The sequence below is a fragment of the Siphateles boraxobius genome, unplaced genomic scaffold, assembly GCF_051911475.1.
Source record: "Siphateles boraxobius isolate OS27281-9 unplaced genomic scaffold, OSU_SipBor_1 102, whole genome shotgun sequence".
Classification (NCBI taxonomy): domain Eukaryota; kingdom Metazoa; phylum Chordata; class Actinopteri; order Cypriniformes; family Leuciscidae; genus Siphateles; species Siphateles boraxobius.
In genome coordinates, this window is record NW_027508703.1 from 632,137 (window position 1) to 655,181 (window position 23,045).

The 23,045-nt window shown below is 40.9% G+C and overlaps 1 long non-coding RNA gene across 1 annotated transcript; it reads left to right on the forward strand.

Moving 5' to 3' along the window:
- The first annotated feature begins 7,375 nt into the window (after window positions 1–7,375).
- On the forward strand, window positions 7,376–8,309 carry LOC143752273 (uncharacterized). The gene is made up of 2 exons (XR_013207362.1): window positions 7,376–7,572; window positions 7,707–8,309. It is a non-coding gene; the product is annotated as an uncharacterized LOC143752273 (long non-coding RNA).
- The last annotated feature ends 14,736 nt before the right edge of the window (window positions 8,310–23,045 follow it).

Genomic DNA, 23,045 nt, shown 5'->3' on the forward strand with positions numbered 1-23,045 from the left:
AACTATGCAACCGTCTACTACAGTATTGCATCAAACAGTGCAGTGTAGTCTCACTGACGAAAAATTCGATTCATTTATTGCTATAGGAGAGGAAGAATTTTCTAAACTTGTTAAATCATCTAAATCGACAACATGTATGTTAGACCCTATACCGACTAAACTATTGAAAGAGATGCTTCCAGAGGTCATAGATCCTCTTCTTAATATCATTAATTAATCTTTGTCATTAGGATACGTACCAAAAACTTTTAAGCTGGCTATGATTAAACCGCTTGTTAAAAGAACGCAACTTGATCCCACAGAATTAGTCAATTACAGGCCAATCTCGAATCTACCTTTTCTTTCAAACATACTAGAAAGGGCAGTATCCTCACAACTGTTCCTTTTTAGAAAGAAATGGTATCAGCGAGGATTTCCAGTCAGGATTTAGACCGTATCATAGTACTGAGACAGCTCTCATTAGAGTCACAAATGATTTGCTCTTATCATCCGATCGTGGTTGTATCTCTCTATTAGTGCTACTCGATCTTAGTGCTGCATTTGACACTATCGACCACAACATTCTTTTAAATAGACTCGAAAATTATGTTGGCATTAGTGGAATTGCACTAGCATGGTTTTAATCATACTTATCTGACCGTCATCAGTTTGTAGTAGTAAATGAACAGATGTCTTATCGGTCAAAAGTTCGGTATGGTGTACCACAAGGCTCAGTACTAGGACCGTTGCTGTTCACTCTGTACATGCTACCCTTAGGAGATATTATTAGGAAGCATGGAATTAGTTTTCACTGTTATGCTGATGATACTCAGCTCTATATTTCTTCACGCCCTGACGAAACTTACCAATCCACAAAATTAACGGAATGCATAGCTGATATAAAAAACTGGATGACCTACTACTAAATTCAGAAAAAACAGAGATTCTAATTATCGGACAAAAAACTTCCTCACGTAATAACCCAGAATACTGTCTAACACTTGATGGCTGCTCTGTCAAGTCCTCGTCATCGGTTAGGAACCTGGGTGTGCTCTTTGATACCAATCTTTCATTTGAAAGTCACGTGTCTAGTATCTGTAAAACTGCATTTTTCATCTTAAAAATATCTAAATTACGTCATATGCTCTCAATGAAAAATGCGGAACATCTGGTTCATGTGTTCATGACATCAAGGCTATATTATTGTAATGCTCTACTGGGTGGTTGCCCTGCACGTTTAATACATAAACTACAGTTGGTCCAAAATGCAGCTGCTAGAGTTCTTACCAGAACCAGGAAGTATGACCATATTAGCCCGGTTCTGTCAACACTGCAGTGGCTCCCTATTAAACATCGTATAAATTTTAAATTATTGCTGATTACTTACAAAGCACTAAATGGTTTAGCTCCCCAGTACTTGAGTGAGCTCTTAACGCATTATAGTCCTTCACGTCTATTGCAATCTCAAAATTCTAGCCAGTTGATAATACCTAGAATATCTAAATCGACTGCTGGTGGTAGATCCTTTTCCTATTTAGCACCAAAACTTTGGAACAATCTTCCTAGCATTGTCCGGGAAGCAGACACAGTCTGCCAGTTCAAATCTAGACTAAAAACACATCTCTTTGGCTTAGCATACACATAACACATTATAGACTTCTATAATTCAATTTTAGGCTGCATAGTTTAGATCAGCCGGAACCGGGAACACTTCCCATAAATCCTGATGTACTTTGTACATCAAAAGAAGGATGGCGTCTACGCTAATATTAGTCTCTCTGTTTACCCCGAGGTCTACCGCAAACAAATACCGCAAACTGAAGTGCCAGCCTCATCAACCCTGTGACGGCCTCATGGATACCTCAACAAACTCGTCTCCATACCGGCGTGATGACTCCAACCCCAACCAGATGAACTGGATAAATATTGTGAAAGTTCTGATCTCATCTGACTTCTGACCTGATTATGCCTGAATCATAATCATACACTGTTCGTTCATTGGCCAAAGGAGGACTGGCCCCCTGACTGAGCCTGGGTTCTCCCAAGGTTTTATTCTCCATTCTGTCACTGATGGAGTTTTGGTTCCTTGCCACTGTTGCATTATCGCCTTTCTTCGCCTTTGTTGCCATTGGCTTTCGGCTTGCTTAGTTGGGGACATATCATTTTGTATTTAACAATACTATTACAACATTATGTTCCTGTTATCTCTGTAAAGCTGCTTTGAAACAATCTGTATTGTAAAAGCGCTATATAAATAAAGGTGACTTGACTTGACTTGGTTCCGAGCCAATATTATTGTCCAACCTTACTATGTTTTTATAACACAACACATACTTTCAGTAGCTGACCCACAATCTTATAACACATTTTAATTGCTTTAACAACCACCATGGTAGGACTGATATCGGACAACAAGACAGCCTACAGGGAGGATATTCAGCATCTGATTTAATGGTATTCTGTCAATAACTTGGACTTAAACATTACAAAATGATAGTAGACCTTCAGAAAATCCAAGCGCCCTGAGCACTCTGCCCTCTGCATACACAGGGAAGAGATAGGGAGGATAGAGAGCTAACCTCACTTGGACTGTACACATCTCTCATCAGGTGGGGAAGATCCAACAGAAACTTTACTTCCTCACAAAGTTAAATCACGATCATCCCTTACTTACTTTCCTGACAAGCATGACTGACGGACTGCAAGCAGAGAATTTACAGTATACCTAATTTTTGCTCGCCTTGAGCAGAAATAGACTCTCACTTTTTTAGAACATTTGCAGTACATTCACAGCAAATAGACGCAAGTGACATTATGTGCTGACACTTTGGAAACAAAACCAAAGGTTAAAAAAACGAAATATTAAAATGAGAGGAGCAATGGTATGAACTTCAGCGTCATCATTACCAAACAAAAGGAGTAAAGAGATAGAAACAATAGATTGTGAACACAATCCAGTGGGGTCAGGGGGAGCAATCAAACTCAGGTTCAGACCAGGCAATTGATCAAGTGAGAAAGCACCTTTAAACACTACAAAATCTTTAGACTCATGTTAGCTTCCATTGTAGCTAATGTTCTTCCTTATTAAAGAAATCTTTATATCTGTCTATCAACTGGACATTGATTTATCTATTAATCTTAGATCATGGATAGGCAACTCCAGTCTTTGAGGGTCACTGTCCTGCAAAGTTTAACACAAACCCTAATAAAACACTCCTGAATCAATTAATCAGAGTATTACTTGAAAGCTACAGACAGGTGATCAGTTTTTATCCGGGTTAGAGCTAAACTCTGTAGGACAGTGCCCCTCAAGGACTGAAACTGCCCATTCCAGGGTTAGATACTGGAGTTAGTTCTGGAGGGTGGTGGAGCGGAGGTGGTCCTGGGGGAGGGACGGAGGGCCAGGTGGACCTGGGCCTCGGAACGTGGACTGAGCAGGACCATGGGATGTGGGCAGGACAGGCGACCAGGGCGGAGCAGGCGACCAGGGTGTACTAGGTAGTTCAGGCGGCCACGGCGGAGAAGACCCTTCGGGCGGCCACTGCGGAGAAGACCCCTCGGGCAGCCACGGCGGAGAAGACCCCTCGGGCGGCCATGGCGGTGAGGACCCTTTGGGTGGCCATGGAGGTGGCCTACTGCCCCCCCCCCCCCCCCCCCCCCAAAAAAAATACTTGGGGAGAGTGACTGGGTCAGGACAGTGTTCTGGACTGGACGGAAACAGCGGTGAGGGAGTCTCTGGGCTTGACGGGACCAGCGGTGAGGGAGTCTCTGGGCTGGACGGGACCAGCGGCGAAGGCACTGTGCTGGACGGGACCAGCGGCGAAAGCACTGTGCTGGACGGGACCAGCGGCGGAGTCTCTGGGCTGGACGGGACCAGCGGTGAGGGAGTCTCTGGGCTGGACGGAACCAGCGGCTAAGGCACTGTGCTGGACGGGACCAGCGGCGAAGGCACTGTGATGGACGGGACCAGCGGTGAAGGCAGTGTGCTGGACGGGACCAACGGCGAAGGCACTTTGCTGGACGGGACCAGCGGCGAAGGCTCTGGGCTAGATGGGAGCAGCGGCGAAGGGACTGGGCTGGACGGGACCAGCTACTGCTGTGGAAGCTCTAGTGGAAGCTCTAGGTCGGACAAGACCAGCGATGAGGGCTCTGGGGGTACTGTGGGCTTGTGGGGTGTCTCTGCAGCCAAGCTCACAGTAAATGATGAACCGCTCCAGAAGAGGGCCAGGTTGACATATCTCTCTAGGGTTCAGCCGGTACAGTCATCCGGCATCAACTGGGAAACGTCCTCGTCCAACCCGCTCCAAAACAAGTCCATGAGCTCGAGGTCATCTAAAGCCCCCAGTCGACAGCACGACATAAAGTCCCTCACGTACCTCTCAATGGATTGGCCCTCCTGAAATATCGAGGCAAGGAAACTTCTGAGGTCCTGGTTGCTGACAACTGCTGGATCCATTTTTGGGGAGTTCTTCTGTAATGATGGTGGTTGAAGCAAGGAAGAAGCAGGGTCCACTTGCAGCACACACTTTATTTAACAGTCTAAACTTGACGAGGACTCAGACAGGGAACAGGACTCAGGAACAGATCAACCAACATCAATGCTACAACATCACGCATTCACATACATTCAAGAACTCACAAAACTGGACTGAAACACAGGGCTTAAATACAAGGGCAAATGAGCTGAACAAGATAACAAGGGGGTTAATCAGGGACACCTGGGAAGACTAATAGTGATAATGGGGAACTACTAAACAAGAAACGAGAGTTTAGAGTCACTGAACTCGCCTGAGACCAGGTGGTTAAACAGAAAGTCATGTGAGAAATAACCATAGAATACATAAACATCTTAGCTGCTTCTAATGACATGTTATCTCTAGTAAGCTTAAAATTAAAGAGATTATACTTAACCTGCTTACAAACCTTTTTTACGTGAGCTTTAAATGTATGTTATTTAATAACATGCTTTTATTCCAAACTCACTTCATCACGACACTTGAGCCTCCTTCAGTCAGATGATGTGGCTTCTTACACAGAATAAGGCAGTCGTGTGTTTATTAGTCATGTTTAATCAAAGCGTTTCAATCTTCTGTTTATTCAGCAACAGCAATGATGCCAATAGGAATGATGTGTGTTATCGTTCTTCAGCAGAGGGGTATATTTGGCATATCTGCATGAGACGACCTCTGGTGTTCAGATGGAGCATTTACTACTGATCAGCCGCACTGCACTGACAAGCTGTGCATAAAATAATCACAGCCTTTGCCAAATCATGTGCAGTTTCATTGCAATTATTCATGCAGCCCTAATTCACTGTATAGCTGGAATGCACTGTAGATTTAAATTGATTAAATTACAAATAAGTAATACAACAATGAATCAATGACATGAAGGGTCTGTTTCACAGACAGTACTTAGACAAAGACAGGATTAGGCCTTAGCTCAATTAGTGCAGTGGTTCTCAATCATATAATGAATCGTACACTTATTCTACTACTTGATATGATTATTTAAATGTTTTAAACCTCATTGGATATGATGCAGGAATGAATGGATTAAGTATGACAGCATGATCGCAAATCAAACAGTGCATTGCCATCTCTGCGTGTCTCAATGTCTCTCAGAAACCAAACCTGCTCTAGTAGCCTATAATCAACTAAGATGCATATACAATTTCTACTACTTGATATGTCTATTTAAATGTTTTCAACTTTGTATGATATTATAAGCTACAATATATTTTGTCGCACTCTCTCTCGGCATTTATGCAGGTATATTCTTTTAGAATTTGTTCAGCTTTGCATTTTTTAATTTAATTTATCATTTAGTATTATTGTTTTAATTTGATCTTATTTAAGGTAATTAAATTCTCAAACTCGAACTAATGTTGCCCGAAGCATAACCGCATACTACACCTCAATTTCACTGCATTGCACTGCCTATTCGAGGCTAAGGTTAGAAGATTTTTAAATTCTTTTTTCAATCGTAATACAAATATTTTATCAGTTATACAAAGCATATTTGTTCAGTGATAACAACAAAGAAAACAGATAGGCTGTAAAACCATAGACATAACGGTCTTCTCAATAATTGTACAAGCTTCCGGGTGAAGCCCCGCCTACTTCTGTTTTTATCCGAATACAGATACGAATAATTTTGCGATTTGTTACAGATACAGATATTTTCTGTATACAGCCCTAAGCTCAAACATGCATTTTAGTCTGGGACTATCTTAAACCTTGTCTGTGAAACCTGGGGGAAAAGTCATATAAGAAATGTTATAAGAATAGAGAATAGTTGTGAGATGAAAAGAAAAAAGTGAAACATACACACAGTTGATAGGTGATTAGTTTACATAAATCTTGCAGAATCTGCAAAATGTTAATGTTTAACCCCTTAAAAGATCACAGACGGCCCCAGATTATTGTTGTTCAACATTCACTACCCGTTAAAACATCACACTCTTACTTGATCTGGACAAATTGAGCATCATTAGGAAGATTTAAGACTCTGTTTGTGATAAAACTGGTTTACAGTGACATTAATTTCTTAATTTATGTCAGGAGTGCAAAATAATTAATCTATAACGTTCGTTATTTTGAATAGAATATCACAGTACATTAAAGAGAAGATCAAAGATGGGTATGGACTCCCCACTGAAAGATCCATCAATCTGTTCCTCTGTCTGCTGGAAATGATAGATCAGACTCTGTTCAGAGAGATTCAGGAGTTTATGAAATCAGACAAACACTCAGAGAATAAACTCTCTCCTGCTCACTGCTCAACAATCGCCTACATGCTTCAGATGTCATAGGATGTGCTGGATGAGCTGAACCTCAAGAAATACAACACATCAGATGAGGGAAGAAGAAGGCTGATACATTTTTTTAGGTCCAAAAAGAGGACATGTCCGGGAAAAAGAGGACCCAAGTTCAGGTGAGGGACTAGGACAGCCATGGCAGTAGCTTTTTTTTGTGCTCAGCGACACATTTTTGAGTTGATTTTGATGTTTGAATTTTCTCTGGGCTCGCTCAGAGAATATGCCTGCACATAAAACGTGTTCATCTGATAATTAACACATTGTCTCGTGCAATCACGCCAGTGATTAACTTAAGTACGTAGCGAGATCAACTGCTAAATTCAAAGCTGAACAAAGATTTGGGGGGGAATCTAAGTTAAGGGGGCAAAATGCCCCAGTAAAATTATGTTAAATCTATTATGGCTGTCACGAATGAAGTGATGTGAAATTAATGAAAAGTGCAATAGAGCATCTGCAATAGAGTTTAGCTTCAACCCTAATCAAACACACCTGAAACACACCTGAAGCTAATCAAGGTCTTCAGGATTACAAAAGTTACAGGCAGGTGAGTGTTTTTTTTTTCATGGTTAGGCCTAAACTCTGCAGGACAATGGCCCTCCAGGATCAATGTTCACCACTGCTGCTTTAACTGAACAGCGATGCATTTCCGAAAAGCATTGTTAGCCAATTACGGTTGCAAGTTTTGTTGATTTGTTGGCTGCGGAAAATGCACCCCAGTTTGTTGTTAGTCGCCACCTGTTCAGGATGTTTCCCTGTCTTCAGTATTGGGATATGTGTGTGTTTTCAGCACTTCCATTACTATGTATAGTATAAGCAGTATGGAAGATGGAATGGATGGATTGATGTTTATTAAAGACAAAATCTGCCATCAAGTTTAATAATTACTAATTTGTAATTTGTTTTTCAGATGACAGTACTTCTGGTGTGGGTACTCTCCCCATGACTCCAAAGACCTTCCTTCGGTGGGTGACAGGACTGGGACACATTCCTATTCTGTCTCAAGAAAAGACGCATTTCAAAATCACAGTGCAATTCAACCATAACTGTGAAGCAAAATATAATGAGCATAGTATATTTTATCCAACTGTGGCAGCATGCAGCAATACAATTATGCTACCTGTTAAACACTTGTTAAACTATGAAGACTTCAAAACTGTGTTGATGGAGGGTTTCTTTCTTGGCCAGGAATTTATGAAGGTTTAGCTGTACAAGCTTTTCAATTTAACATGGAAATTTATTAAGTTTAGAAACGATGGACACAATTTCTTTGCCAGTAATTTATTGCTTGTATGACATTACAATTTCAAGTTGATAAATGTTAGTATAAAGAGTTTAAGCTGTCATACGGTAAGCATTCCACAAACACTGTTCAGCACCACATAATTCTTTGTGACAATCACTACAGTTTTAATTTAGGGTGACACCCTAAAAGAGAGTGATATTGAATCTTACAATAAGTTCACTCTATTTGAATATTTTTTTTGATGTTCAATAAAGTGTAATTGGAAAATACATGTTTCCATCTCAAGTAGATTTGAACAAGCAAAGGACAATAGATTAAGCGTATTCACAATTTGTCAGTGAAAAATATCAAAGCACTGAATATAGATGTCTCTACCATTCGAGTGTGATGTCACTGTAGGCTCAACAGCAGCTTGGAGGCTTCTCATTTCTTGTTCATTTAGAGGGTGGAGGAGTTCTGGAACCACAACTCCAAATACGGTTAATGGTTCCTCATGGAAAATGGCACTTTCACAGTCTATGTCACAGTTCTCTACATCCTAGGGAAATGTAATCATTAAAATTCTTAGTCAAATAAGCAACCTCTAAGAAACATTTATTTGTGTTAGAGAAATAAAACTCATTCATCCCTCTAAATTTTCAATCTCACTGATGCTATTCTGCATAAGTCCCACCTCCCACAACATGTGGGGTCAATATGTGGGGTCATATTTCCCTCGGTGCGGAGAGGGTGATGGTTCCAGCCCTCAGCAAATGCCTGCAAGTCTTTGCGGAGACGGGGAAGAAACACAAAAGTGGGCAAGGAAAATGTGTAGTGTGTTTGAGATGTCCAGCAAGCCATCTTCTTCAAGACCATGGAGGTTATTGTAATATGTGGTGGTCACAGAGCCGCTCGATTCTGTAACAGGAAGAATTATTACTATCTGATACTTAAGAACACAAATGGAGCTAAATATTATGTAAAATAGCTTGACAAGTCTAATCATGACTATAATTTAAAAAAAAAGTATATTCTACATTTAAATATGGCATGGCTACAGAAAATTAAACAAATTTAATCGAACATCTTATCCTACAACCTGCGTTTTCTTACTTTACCTTTGGTTATGTACGCTTTTCCCAGAAATGAAACTTGCTCTGTCTGTTCCCCTTACAGTGAACATGAAGAGTGCAATGTTGAGGTTCCCAACTCCTTGATCACCCCTAACCCTTTGCATGAATGTTAAAGATTAGTCAATCGGTTTAACAGTTTAGCCAATAAGTTAATTTTTCATTTGTATTGTTCCAAACCTGCATGACTTACTTTCTTCTATGTAACACATAAGGACATGTTAGTCTCAGTATTGTGTTAGTCTCTCAGTATGATAGCCCAGGTGAAACAAGTGCATTTCTATAATGTACTTAAAGTGCTCTATTTACTAAAAATGCTTCTTTAGTACTTCTTAAGATAATTTTAAGAACATCTAAGTGTACTCAACTGTGCTATTTTGAGACACCATTAAATATGAACTAAAATGTGCTTTTAAAATGCGCCTGTGGCGAACAGGACGGCCGAGGGACGTGAGAGATGCGAGACCGGTGTGCTCACAGGTGTTGCTCATTATCAATCGCACCACCGGCCTCGCGCCATTCTCTCACGTCCCTCGGCCGTCCTGTTCGCCACAGCGCCCTTTTCCCAGACATTTCTATCATATTCACTGGACATATTTAACAGTTTTGTCAAAGACTCTATGCAAGAAATAGTCTATGGAGACATGTCAGAAACTGCCCTCAGAAGTCTGTTGAGGTGGAGACTAAAGCTGGGCGAAAACGGATCCACATTGACCTACCAAAAGGTGATACAGTTCATGAAGCTGTTCGGAAGATTGTTTGTGAAATGAATCACAATGACATTTCTTTAATTGTAAGGAGTGAAAGAGACATCCTTAGTCTTGGCGAGTCAATGTACAATGGCAGGAAACCAAATGAGAAAAAAAATGATTACATACGTCAAAAAATGAGGGAGATGGCAAGACTCTTGATAACTGCAAGAGCTACAACAACTTTGAAGAGCACTGAAGACCTTGTTATGCCCAGTCATTTTCCCCACGTGATACAAGCAGTGAGATCTGTTGCTGGTTATGACTTGGATAGCAACTCATATAAAATCCCATCATTGGCTTTAAAATTGAGTCACAGTTTGGCAAAGGTTGCAGGCATTGTTCAATGCAATGCCATCATTGCAAAACGCAATGCTGTCGCAGAGTCTGTCAAGCAATTCGCCACTGTGTTTGAGAAAAGATGGGTGGAATCCATTTCAGGTGCTGCACTGGGTACACTTCAACAAGCCAAATGGAATAAACCACATGTTTTGCCCTTTACACAGGATGTGTCCCTGCTGCACAAGTTTCTTGCTACTGAGTGTGCTAGGTGCATGAAGGACCTTGAGGAAGAACCCAACATCAAAAGCTTTGGGAATCTTGCACAAGTGACTTTGACGCAGGTGGTACTATTTCACAGAAGAAGGCAAGGAGAAGTTTCAAAAATCGAACTCCAGGCTTTCACATCCAGAAATCATACACAGTTGAATCCTGACATTATGATGGGCCTTACTGAGTTTGAGAGGAAGGTTGTAAAGTACTTTGACTTAGTTGAGATTCGAGGTAAAAGGTCACGAATGGTGCCCGTGCTTCTCACACCTGACATGATCACTACAATGGACCTCCCCATTAAAAACAGGAATGAGTGTCAAGTCCACACAGAGAATGTGTGCTTGTTTGCATGCCCATGTGTGCTTTCCCATTACAGAGGCTCTGACTGCTTCAAGTATTCAACACGATGTGGTGCAAAAAACCCAGAGTCACTCACCTCAACAAGATTGAGGAAACAAGTTGCCATTTTGTCAACAGTACTAACCTTAAAAGAAAATGGAATGGATCAACTTGCTACCTTTCTAGGACATGATATACGGGTCCCCAGGGAATTCTATCGGCTTCCAGAGAGTACCCTGCAGCTTGCAAAAGTCAGTCCCTCCAGAAAAACGCGATTATGCGATCGCATGATTCAATGCATAATCAGCCAAAGTCATTTTTATTTAACAAGTTAAAGTTCATTTTTACAGAAGTTGTAGCATATTCCTGTTGTAAAGCTACAGAACTTGTTTGACTCATCAATGTTTTGTAAGTTTGAGCCATGTGTTTATTAAGGTCTGAAATAAAACAAGATGAGAACTTAAATATTCCAGCACTTTCTGTGATGCGTTATGCTTGCTTATCATAGGAAGTAATAAGAAATGACTCTTTACATCAAGGTAGTAGCCTAGTGAGAACAGGGTGTTGGGGGAATCATTTTTTTTTTCTTTTTCATCAAACCGCAGTTTTTGCAAGTTCCCGCAATTTCATAGCATAAAATTGCATAAATATCCCACATATTCCATCGCATTTTTTAAGAAAACGTGCCTAATAATCACAAAAAAGCTCTGCATTTTTCTGGAAGGACTGAAAAGTTAGCAAACCATTGATAGCAATGTAAAAAGGAAGACTGTCTGACCTGCAAGGCATGGAGGATCAACATGAGATGACTTTGAGATCAATCCTGAAGGTGAAATTCAGTTTTAAATCTAGTTTATAAATACTTCTTATATCACATTTATATCATTTATAGTATTTAGTCTTTGATTTAAATACTTGGTCCAAACTGTTTTTTTTTTTACCCAACCAGATGAAGTAGGCATGATGATGATGATTCCAATGAAGAAACCATTGCTGACCTACATCAACATGAAGGTATACTCAGGGGTGTGATTCTTCCAGATAAATCCGGAAATCCGGCTTTTCCCACCTGAAAATGATGCTCTCGTAAATCATGTAAATCAAGCACTCTAGAATATTTGGTTCTTACCATGATTTTTATTTCTATGAGAAAATAACATGGGATGCAGCGTTTTTCCTGCATTGAAATTTTTTGGCGGCCGCCAAAGCAAGTTTTTATCCTGCCAAAGCCTTGATCGGAGAGTGATGACTGCTGCACTTGTGACAGGGCGCATGTTACTGAAAGATCGAGCAGAGAGAGAGAGAGAGACCCTCCTCCGGCCGCACTCGCTCTCACCGTCTCCAAACTGTCTTGCTCTCCCTCCCTCTTGCATATTAATCAAAATCAATTGAGTATTAACACGATGGTAAAAGGTCGGAAGGCCGAAGTTTCACGTAGTACCGCTGGTTGTGAATTGTACTAAATAACGTTGCCTTATCTTAAGCGTTCCGCATATTCAGTAAACCACACTTTCAATAACCAAAAAAACCTATCCAGTGAAGAAATGTTTTCTGTGTTGACACAAATGTTGTGAGATGTCCTAAAGTGCCGGGATAATAATCACACAATGCGTACACATCCTCTAATAACACGTCCGATTTGAGAACTAATGACTCGTTTGAACCGATCATATATACCGCTGTATATTTTCCTGCTTTTTTGTCCTTTGCCAAACACACCTATTATACTGACTGATGTGACAATATATTTAGGTTATGACCAGGGAGACAGACCTGGCAACTAAGAAAGCAATAGTTACAGTACATGATAAAGGTAATTCATGTTTTGCAAAAAGTCTGGTTAGCAGTACAGAAGGAGTAAGTTCGGGCAGCCTTTTATTGGGATGTTAAGTCAAAAGGAAAAATTTAACTTTGAACATTTAAAGTAAGAGGTAGAGAAATAGTTAGCTTAAAAGGTAGCGTCCTAAAAGGCCTTCCTCTTGATATCCCACATGAGGAGAGATACAGTATACTTGTTGATATGAGTGGGCCTTTTCAAGCCAGCAGGTTCAGACTTCCACTAAGCTCTTTTGTTGTCTGACACTGAGGTTGATTTCATAGAATAATACAATCAAGCAAACTCATTGTCATTAATGCTCATATTTCATTTTTACTTTTCAAAGGCTCAAGAACTGAGACTTCTGGGGATCGGACACTTCTGAGGCACTCGCATGCTTCAACCACCCTGGATAATTTGGAGGGCACTTCTGCCTCAACCGTCTTGGACAACATAAACATCAGCAACACTTAACCAAGACATGGTAAAATATAAAAGGCGCCGAAATACAAAATTTACACACCAAAAAGTGAATGCGTTCATAATGAAAACAATGATATATTCTTGCCTTCACAGAGACGGCAGTATGTGAAGTTGTGCTTTTATGTGAAATATACTTAAATTCATCGTTTTCAGATTCCCAGCTGAACACAGCACTTCAAGTGGTTACATCCCAAACTTCTTCAACGGGCTCCACTGCAAAGCAAGGTAAATACTGAAAAAAATACATAACTTAGAGAATGGATGTAACAAAATATATATATATTTTTTTATCAAATCCTCAATGTTTCACTTTAGCAGAGCCATCGTTTCATCTTTAATACATTTCTTTTGTTTACATGCGACAGCTGGGAAGGTGAGGAGCAAGTGAACAGGAAATGAAGTGAAGGCTGTGGAGCGGCGCATGATTTATTTCAGAACCAGCTGCAAGGTGCCAGGTAAAAGTGCTGTGACTCCTGTCTCACGGCAGAACCAGTGGCTCTGAAAGACCGAGACTGGGCTGCAAATACTACATTCACAACAGAACCATATCAATGAAAAGGAAGATGAATAGATAGAAATAGAACAGTGGTTCCCAGGCCTGTTACTTTTAACAGGCCTCGTGTGTTAAATTCCATTAACGTAATTGGGATGTACATTCTGACATTATTTAGACTGGTTAGCTGAACACACTGTAATGTTTCAGGTTGAAGCTTTAGTATAGTAGGGTTAGTATATGAATATTGTATTCATAATCTTCTTTATAGAATGACGCTAAAGAGAGCAGTTCTTTAATTTCAAATAAGCTATGTCTGCTTTTGTACTGCCTCATCCTGTATTGTGGTTGGTTGTTCAATGCTTTAAAAACATTTGATGATGGCTGCCATTTCTTAATTTAGTTAAGCCCTAGTTATAATAAGTCCATCCATATGCAGCATTAGTTAATTATTATGTCCTTATGGATAACTGTATGAATATTCATGAGGCCAGCCCATGAAGGTCAATAATTTTCATACTTGTACCTATTTTAGTTAAGCTATTAATACAATTAAGAAAGACATGAAGTGTTACCTCTTTCTTTCACATAACATCTACTACGAAATTCATTAATAGACAATGAGACATTTGAAGACCTTAAAGGTGCACTATGAGTTCCTGCATGGTTTCAGCGCAATTTCATTTTTGTCTCAAATCGTAGACATCTCTCCTTGATCCGCTCGCTGCCTGCCCCCTGAATACTCTGTGGAAAAAGCCCAGTCTCGGGAGACAACACAGGAATCGCTATGTCAAAAAAACACTAGGTGCACAGGTTCAGCCCCAAAATACAACAAACCACATTCCAGCCAATCACCGACAAGATGGCTGTCATTTTGTATCGTAGAAAGGACGAATTCTACAAGAAGTGTTTCTTTTGCATAAGCTCATAAGAATTTTCAATATATCAGCTGTAATATCGAAAAAATATTGTAAAAACATGCTCTGTTTTGTTTAGTATTTACTTGGAATTTCAACAGAAGTGTCACCATGCAGGAACTCAAAGTGCACCGTTCATGAGCTACAACCCCTTTTAATTTAGCTTAGCTAAATATCTCTAAGCCACTCAGTTTTACTAGATTTTATCAACCTGTAAATGTGAAAAAGGTTTACTGAATATTGAGCATGACTATATTGTACACCGCTGCTTCTAATGTAGAAAGAAATTTCAAACATTTAAACAGCAGACAAGCTGCAAATATGCACCGTATTTTATTCATTACTGAGTCTTTAAAAGTCATTTAAATCTGAAAATTGAATGAGTATCTATGGGCTTGACAAATCAGTTAAACATGAAATGACAGTGTTTGTTGCTATGAGCTCATAAGTCACAAAAACGTCTCAGGTTACGACTGTAACCTATGTTCCCTGAGAACAGGTAACGAGACACTGCGTCAAAGCGCTAAGGGAAAGCAACTAAAGCAATAGGGAAATCGCTAGCAACTATGGCTACAAGCAAAAACTCATTAACTCAAAGTTAAAGCCCCTTACTGCTTACACGTCAGGCTGACGGTAGCACTACTCCCTACGGCCACTGCCCAAGCTTTATGCTAAGCGAGGAAGTAACACGAAGGACTTGACCCGGAGCAAACTCAAGGGCATAGACACCACAGCCCGACTTTAGAGGGGGGATCCTTTAGGGGAGTATGGCCCAGAGCTTAAGGGCCCTAGCCTGACACATGCTAGAGGCCAGCTAGCTCATCAACACAGTGCTCAGGGAGCGAGGGGCCTAACTGCTCTCGTTTTTAGGGAGAGAGACCGCTCCTCTATCTCTACCCGACTGGCTACATGCCTGGAGGCCTCAGCAGGGTGACTCTAAGAGCAGAGGAGGCCTGCCACACTTTATAGAGTGAATAAAGTTCATGATGGAGAACTCAGGCAGTGAAGGGCCAAAAACAGCTCTCCGTTAGTGAGAGGGCCGGAGGCCTCAGCAGGATTGCTCTCCAAGAGAGGAGGCCTGACACATGCTAGAGGACAGCTAGCTCATCTAACGCAGTGCTCAGGGAGCGAGGGGGCCTAACTGCTCTCCTTTTTGGGGAGAGGGACTGCTCCTCCATCTCTACCTGACAGGCTGCTCGCCTGGAGGCCTCAGCATGATGACTCTGAAAGTAGAGGGGGCCTGCCAGACTTACTCAAGCCGTAAAAGGCCTAAAAATGACTCTCTGTTAGTGAGAGGGCCGTTTTTACTACTAGCTACATGCAATTTGCATGGAGGCTTCAGCAGGATTACTCTCAAAAGAGAGGAGGCCTGAAAAATGCTAGCTAGACTCACACCAGAGATTTATTGGACCGTAGGTTCCCAAAAACATTATCACAGAGCTCAGGGAGCGACGGGTCTAGGAGCTACTCAAGACATGAGAAAGAACCCCTTTCGCGCTCTACCCACTAAGCTGTATGCATGGAGGCCTCAGCATGATGACTCTCGAAGGAGAGGAGGCCCTTACACATATAGTTAGGACAGCTAGCTCGGTTATCACTAGAGCTCAGAGAGTGAGAGGCCTGAAAACCACTTCCTCATGGAGGGAGAGGCCACTTCTCGAGCTCTACCTGGAAGGCTGTTTGCGTGAAGGCCTCAGTAGGATGACTCTCAAAGGAGAGGAGATCTGACACATATTTAGGAGAACTAGTTTAACGATCATCAGAGCTAAAAGCAACTCCTCAGAGAGAGAGGGGCCACATCTCAAGCTCCACTTGCAATGCTGTTTGCATGGAAGCCTTAGCAGGATGATTCTCGGAGGGGAGAAGGCCTGACACATGCTATAGAACAGATCAACACAGTCTAACTGCATATATGGAGGCCTCAGCAGGATGACTGAGCGACAGGTCTAATAACTACTCAAGAAATGAAGAAGAACCCCTTCCATGCTCTACCGAGCTGTATGCATGGAGGCCTCAGCAGGATGACTCTCGAAGGAGAGGAGGCCTGACCCATATAGTTAGGCTAGCTCGACTAAGCACTCTATAGAAACACCCTGCTAACTAGGGGAATACTACGTCATCGGGCGACTTGACCACTGTCTCAAATTCAGAGACGCATACAAGTGAAATTTCACTCGTACAAGTGAATTTCAAATTTCAAATTTCACTTACAAGTGAAATTTCTCACTTGTGAGACAAATAAAGGCATTATACTCACACCCAAGTGGTCTTAAACTAGTCTTTATATTAGTGGAAACAACTGTATTAAATAAATCCAGCTCATCACCTTTTTTTTTTTTTTTGAGCGCTTCCCCTCTGATGCACTGCCATGTCATTACTCAACCCTGGCGAGCACAATCAATAGAGCACTGTCTGTTGGACCAGAGGATGTGTCAGAGTGCGCATCCCCGCCCAACAGTTCGTTCTCGTCACCCGCCGACGAGTTTGAGAGATTCACTCCTTTCTCGAACTCGTCAGCGAGCTCCCTCTGAGATCCCCGCGATCTGAGTCTCCTCTAAGCCTTGGCACGAGCGGGACCCGAACCTTGGGGCAAAGATGACTGTCCGACCTCCCTAGAGAAGAAAGACAAACGAGAACAGAGCGTTCTAATTGAGAAACTCTCACAGTCCGCATACTCTGTCCTCTCGAGAACAGAGCGCGCGTGCAAAGCCCACAAAGGAAGTGAGTGCCATCAAGTGTGAGAAACCTCTCACACGGGTCGGCACATTTCCCTTGTTTGCCATAGTTTCGTTTTACTCACAATGTCAGTGGAAACAGTCTCTGAAGACGAAATGAGGATGACATGTTCTCTAGGCACCCTTGTATACTTCCTCGTCACGTTAGAGGCTGGCTGATGCCGGCCAATACGATTGTCGTGATTATACAGTGTTTCAGTCATCAGTCACGCTGAGGCGTTCCCCTAGTGCTTTGACGCTGTGCGAGCTCCCTTTCGAAAGGGAACCCAAACATGTTCTCACAAGTAGCATAAAAATCAAGTCTGCCCAAAATATAGCCTTAGACAAAATGTCAACAGATGGATCTATTGCTTGAAGCATTGGTAGGAAATTATTTGATAACCAGGTCTGTTGGACCTTGGAAAAGGCATCTCCTAATATTTCACATATTTTTCCCGATAAGTCCCGATATATCATGAAAACAAGTGTGTGTGTGTGTGTGTGTGTGTGTGTGTGTGTGTGTGTGTGTGTGTGTGTGTGTGTGTGTGTGTGTGTGTGTGTGTGTGTGTGTGCGTGTGTGTGTGTGCGCGCATGTGCATTAGTTTAATTAGTGTTCTCTAGAAATTAAGAAGAAATTCTTCAATAAAGTCCTTATTTTTGTTTGTTTTTTGCTCACAAAAAGTATTCTCGTCACTTCATAACATTAAGGTTGAACCACTGGAGTCACATGGACTATTTTAACGATGTCTTTACTTCCTTTCTGGGCCTTGAAAGTGGTCGTTGCATTGTTGTCTATTGAGTGTCAGACAGCTCTTGGATTTCATCAAAAATATCTTCATTTGTGTTCCGTAGATGAACGAAGGTCTTATGGGTTTGGAACAACATGAGGGTGAGTAATTAATGACATAATTAAAATTTTGGGGTGAACTAAGCCCTCTAATGTCAGTTTATTGTACAATAATAGCCATTATAAAAGTATAAGTAAAAGCTTACAGCTACTAGCATATTGGCTGTTTATTAGTACATATAAAACACATATTTCCTTGCTCTACATGACCATATTCTACATCCCAATCCTACCCAAAACCTAAACTTAACAACTACCTTACTAACTATTAAATAGCAGTAATTAGGAGTTTATTGAGGTAAAAGTCATAGTTAATAGTTAGTTAATAGTGAAAATTGGACTAATCTACAGTGTGACCATATAAAGTATAAGAAGCTTGTTCAATAAGAAATAAAGCCAAGCAAACAATTTAGTCTGACGTACAAAGTCAGCACTCTAGTTCAACTGTATTTATAAGAATATAAAGTTATGAAACTTTGCCCTCAGCCAAAACGATATGCCCAGGGAACAAATTTTAGATCCATGAGACCAAAGACTGCCCATTAAATATACACAAGACAAATTATATCTCATATAAACCATTATAGAGACATCAGATCCAGCGGCAAATGTCAGAAGGACTAGCCAAGGTAAGGCTCTTCTCGGCAGGGTACAACACCGAAATGATTGAACAAAAACACAGGCAAATACTATGACAAAGAAAACCATGACTACAAACTAAACAGAACCAGATAATGAAACTGAACAAAACCTAGACGTGAGAGCATCCTTATACAGTAGGTGGAGATTTGTTACCGTATTGTCTATATTCAATTATTCATTAGGCCTATATAGATATTTATAAAAAAAAAAAAATTAAATCTACTTTTTTCATACAACTTATTGATAAGAAAAATAAAGAACTCAATATTGAATAACATAGCAAAAACAGGAATTTTCACAATGGTTTGATGATTCGTATATTTTTCATGATTAGTGTGTTTTACTTTTTCTTTTTCATGGACTCTTAGTTTGTTTCTCTGTTACCCGTTTCATTTGTTTCATTTTTCAGCTCTTTGTTAGTTACTTTGGCTATTGATTAGTAAGCACACCTGTCCATATTTGAGTTCATTATTCTTGAGTACTTAAGTCCCTCAGTTTATTCAGTTCATTGTCCAGTATTGTTTGTGCCATGAGCAGTGTTTCGTTGTGTTTAAAAACTTTTGGAGATCTGCTGTTTTACTAAGCTGATATTTTGAACTACTTTGCCTATCTTCATCCTCATTTAACTTAAAACTTTACAGAAAACTGGACTTAAAATATTCTGGATATCGCTTCCTTTAACGTTGCCCCAATGCAGAGCTTTCACGGGCCCAAAGGGGCTGTTATTTTTTGTTTCAGGGTGGACTTAACCTGGAGGATTATGTGGAGGAGTTCGTAAGCGTTAGCCATCACGCCAACTGCGATGACCTGACACTCATGGAGGGGTTCAGGAGCGGACTTGACGATGAGATTCAGATGGTAATGTTTAAGATGGATTCCTGTTGGACCCTGGTGGAATATATCAACTTCGCCCTGTGGGATGATGGATCCTCTTTTACAGTGGGCAACGTTGAAGAGGATTAACATCAATCAGCACTCCAGATCCAGAGGCTATGCCCACCGCGGATAAGAAACCAGAGCCCACCTCAGACTGAGAGACCCAGCTTATGCCCACCACGGACATCATGCAAGAGCCAAGGCCTGGCTCGTCCCTCCGTATCCTCAGCTCCACCTTGGCCCGTTGACCAGTCCGCTTTGCCATGGATCCTCACCCAACGGCTCTACCTAGGACCATTGTCCTTCCGGGTCCACTGGGCTCCCTCGTCCCACTTGCTCCTTCTCGGTCAGTCATCACTCTATCGTCGCCACAGACTTCCGGACCTTCGGCTGCGTCTCATTCCTCCACACCTATAGCTCCGTCAGGCTCCTCTTCACACACAGCATCGTCGCCTCAGTCCCCCGGCACCACTGGCTCCTCCTCAGCCGCTCGTCACCATGGTTCCACCTTGGTCTCCTGGTCCATTGGTGTCAACTGGTCTCTCGTTCCATCAGATTCCACGTGGGCCACTACATCTCCCGGCGTCACCTCTGTCGGTTAGTCCCAAAACTCTACCAGGATTTTTTAGACCACGACGCCCAGGTCAGCTGAGAGTTTGTGGTGAGGAAATAAGGTAATATTAAATGCATGAAATAGTTTTTACACATATATACACACACTACTCCAAAATGTATATAGGACTTATTGAATACATCACAGAGGAAGTCATGCAGCCTTCAGATAATTTGTGTAAAGATTTCCAATTTCAAACCAAAAGGGAAATTCGAAATAGACATCAAGCATGACCCCTCAGTCTCCATGGAGAAGCAAAACAAACTCTAGTGGGTGAAACATCTGTTTATTCCATTTTCCTCTGGCTGTGCACAGTATGTTTGAGTGTCTGTTAGAATTAGGAATGTGTGTGTATTTTGTGGACAGCAGGCAGAAAATATCCTGTTCTCTGGGCTTTTTTTCCATTATTTCACAGACATTTCCAAAACACTTTCCTCTACAGCATGCCATAACACTTAAGAAGGGTAGCAGTCCAACATTTCTTAAAGGCAAAGCACTTGAAGACAAACAAATAAATAAATGGTAACACTTTACAATAAGGTTTCATTAGTTAACTACATTAGTTAACATGAACTAATAATGAACTGCACTTCAACAGCATTTATTCATCTTTGTTAATGTTAATTTCAACATGTACTAATACATTATTAAAATCAAATGTTGTAGTTGTTAATATTAGTTAATGCAGTGTGAACTAACATGAACAAACAATGAAACACTGTATTTTGTATTAACTAATGTTAACAAAGATTAACAAATACAATAAATATATTGCTCATGGTTAGTTAATACATTAACTTATGATAACAAAAGGAAAAATGTAGGAATGGGGCCCTATACAATTGCACTTATTTGCTTGGATCATCCTTGAGGTTCCTTTCTCTCTTGTTGATGCTTGCTGTTGCATGGTGAAATGACACATAGAACAGTTTGAGTGCTGTGGTGTGGCTCACTTGCCATATCATAATTTTCACCCCTGTGCAGTTACGGTACTCACGTTTAAATGGGTTACAGCAGTATTAGCATAGGTTGGACACTAGGTGGTGCTTTGGGGTCATTTTCACTGCACAAATGCCTACACAATAAGGCAAGGCTGCAATTCAACATTTTAAAAAGGTTTATTTGTATCTATTTTAACTTCAAATTTAATTTAAAATGAAATTCTATATTTGCACACTAAGCTAACTGATTATTTCAACGAAAAGTGCATAATGGGCAGCGCGTTCAATGGGGTCCTTTACAGAAACGAGTGAGTGGCATTTAAAACTATAAAAATATAATACGCACTGTTGGTTAGTATTTAGTTAATGATTCAGAAGCATGATAATTTTCATTTGCTACAAGCAGGATACACAAGAAGTGTGTTCAAAGCGGATGTGCAGACGGTTGTCGTGGTAACAAACACCACCGCAATTCAATTCACATGTACAGCGCTTTTCACAATACATATTGTTTCAAAGCAGCTTTAAAGAAAATGCTTGCTAGATTACAATTTAGAGTGATTTGTTATCAGAGGTGACTGTCTGAGTTATGTATTTCAGAAATGTACATATTTGTATATATACAAATCAAACAGTTAGCTAAAATGTATTGATTTAAATAATGTATTAATTTAAGGCAGAAACAATACGCTGATTGAAGTAATGAATACATGTTTGTTAACAAATGATTAGGATATATAGAAAAATGTAGCATTGGTGCATGTTGATTCAGAGTTTGCTTCATCAGAAGTCCTCGCCGGAGTATACGCTGTCTCCTCAAAGGTGTCTCTTCACAGGTGTTGGGTCATCTCTTCACAGGTGTTGGGTCGTCTCCTCAAAGGTGTTGGGCATCTGAAGTCTTCATAAGAGGCTTGATCCAAACTGGAGCTGACAAACTCTTTAGTTACCTCAGGATGGGCATCCCAAGATAAAACAGAAAAGCAAATGCTAAATAATTAGCGTAGATTTTGTTCATAACATTAAGCAAAGGCAATCATTTGCATTTGATCTGATATAACTGGAGCATAAGGTTATGAGATGCAATATGTGAATGCTTGGCTAAAGAGATCCTTCTTTAATCTAGTTTTAAACTGGGAAAGTGAGTCTAAGCCCCGACCATTATCAGGAAGGCTAATCCAGAGTTTAGGAGCCAAATGTGAAAACGCCCTCCCTCCTATAGTGGACTTAGATATCTTAGGTACTATCAGAAGCCCAGGGCTTTGTAATAGTAAAGGTGGGGTATGTGATTTGCAAAACGGCCGGCAGATTTTGAAAATACACAACTCATAAGGTCCTACCTACTTCTCCTCCAACGCTGGCTCTGACTCCACCCATTCGAAAAACATGGAAACGCAATCAAGCACGAGCAAAAAACTCAGATGCCCATACATAAATACAATCGCTCGCATCAGCTTCCTCCCCAAACAGCTTGTTTAGCTAGCTAGTTCTACATGTGGCTGGGCTATAACGTTAGAACAGCTACAATTCTCGTGCGCATATCGTCAGTAAAGACAGTTCCCCGATTAGTAGTAAATACTACAAGTTAATCGGCTCCTCACCTGTCAAGCAGAAACAATGCCACAGCCGCATCTGTTGGTAGTCCTTCCTGGTCCTTCAGTTGCCGCCAACGTTGAAAAGCATCGCCTAGAATGAGCCTTGTTTTAGACCTTTCTCTTTCGGACGTTTGGTTCGCAATTGCTCTCTCGAAAATAGATTTCCTTTTCTGTGATGGTGTCTTGCCTGACATTCTCCAAACGGAAGCAACTATACCTTACTCTATACCAGAACTGGGCCCTCATTAAATTATGGAATAATTGTTAAAAAATAAATACAATAGGCATATTTGTGGAAAAAATATATAAAATTTGAGTTA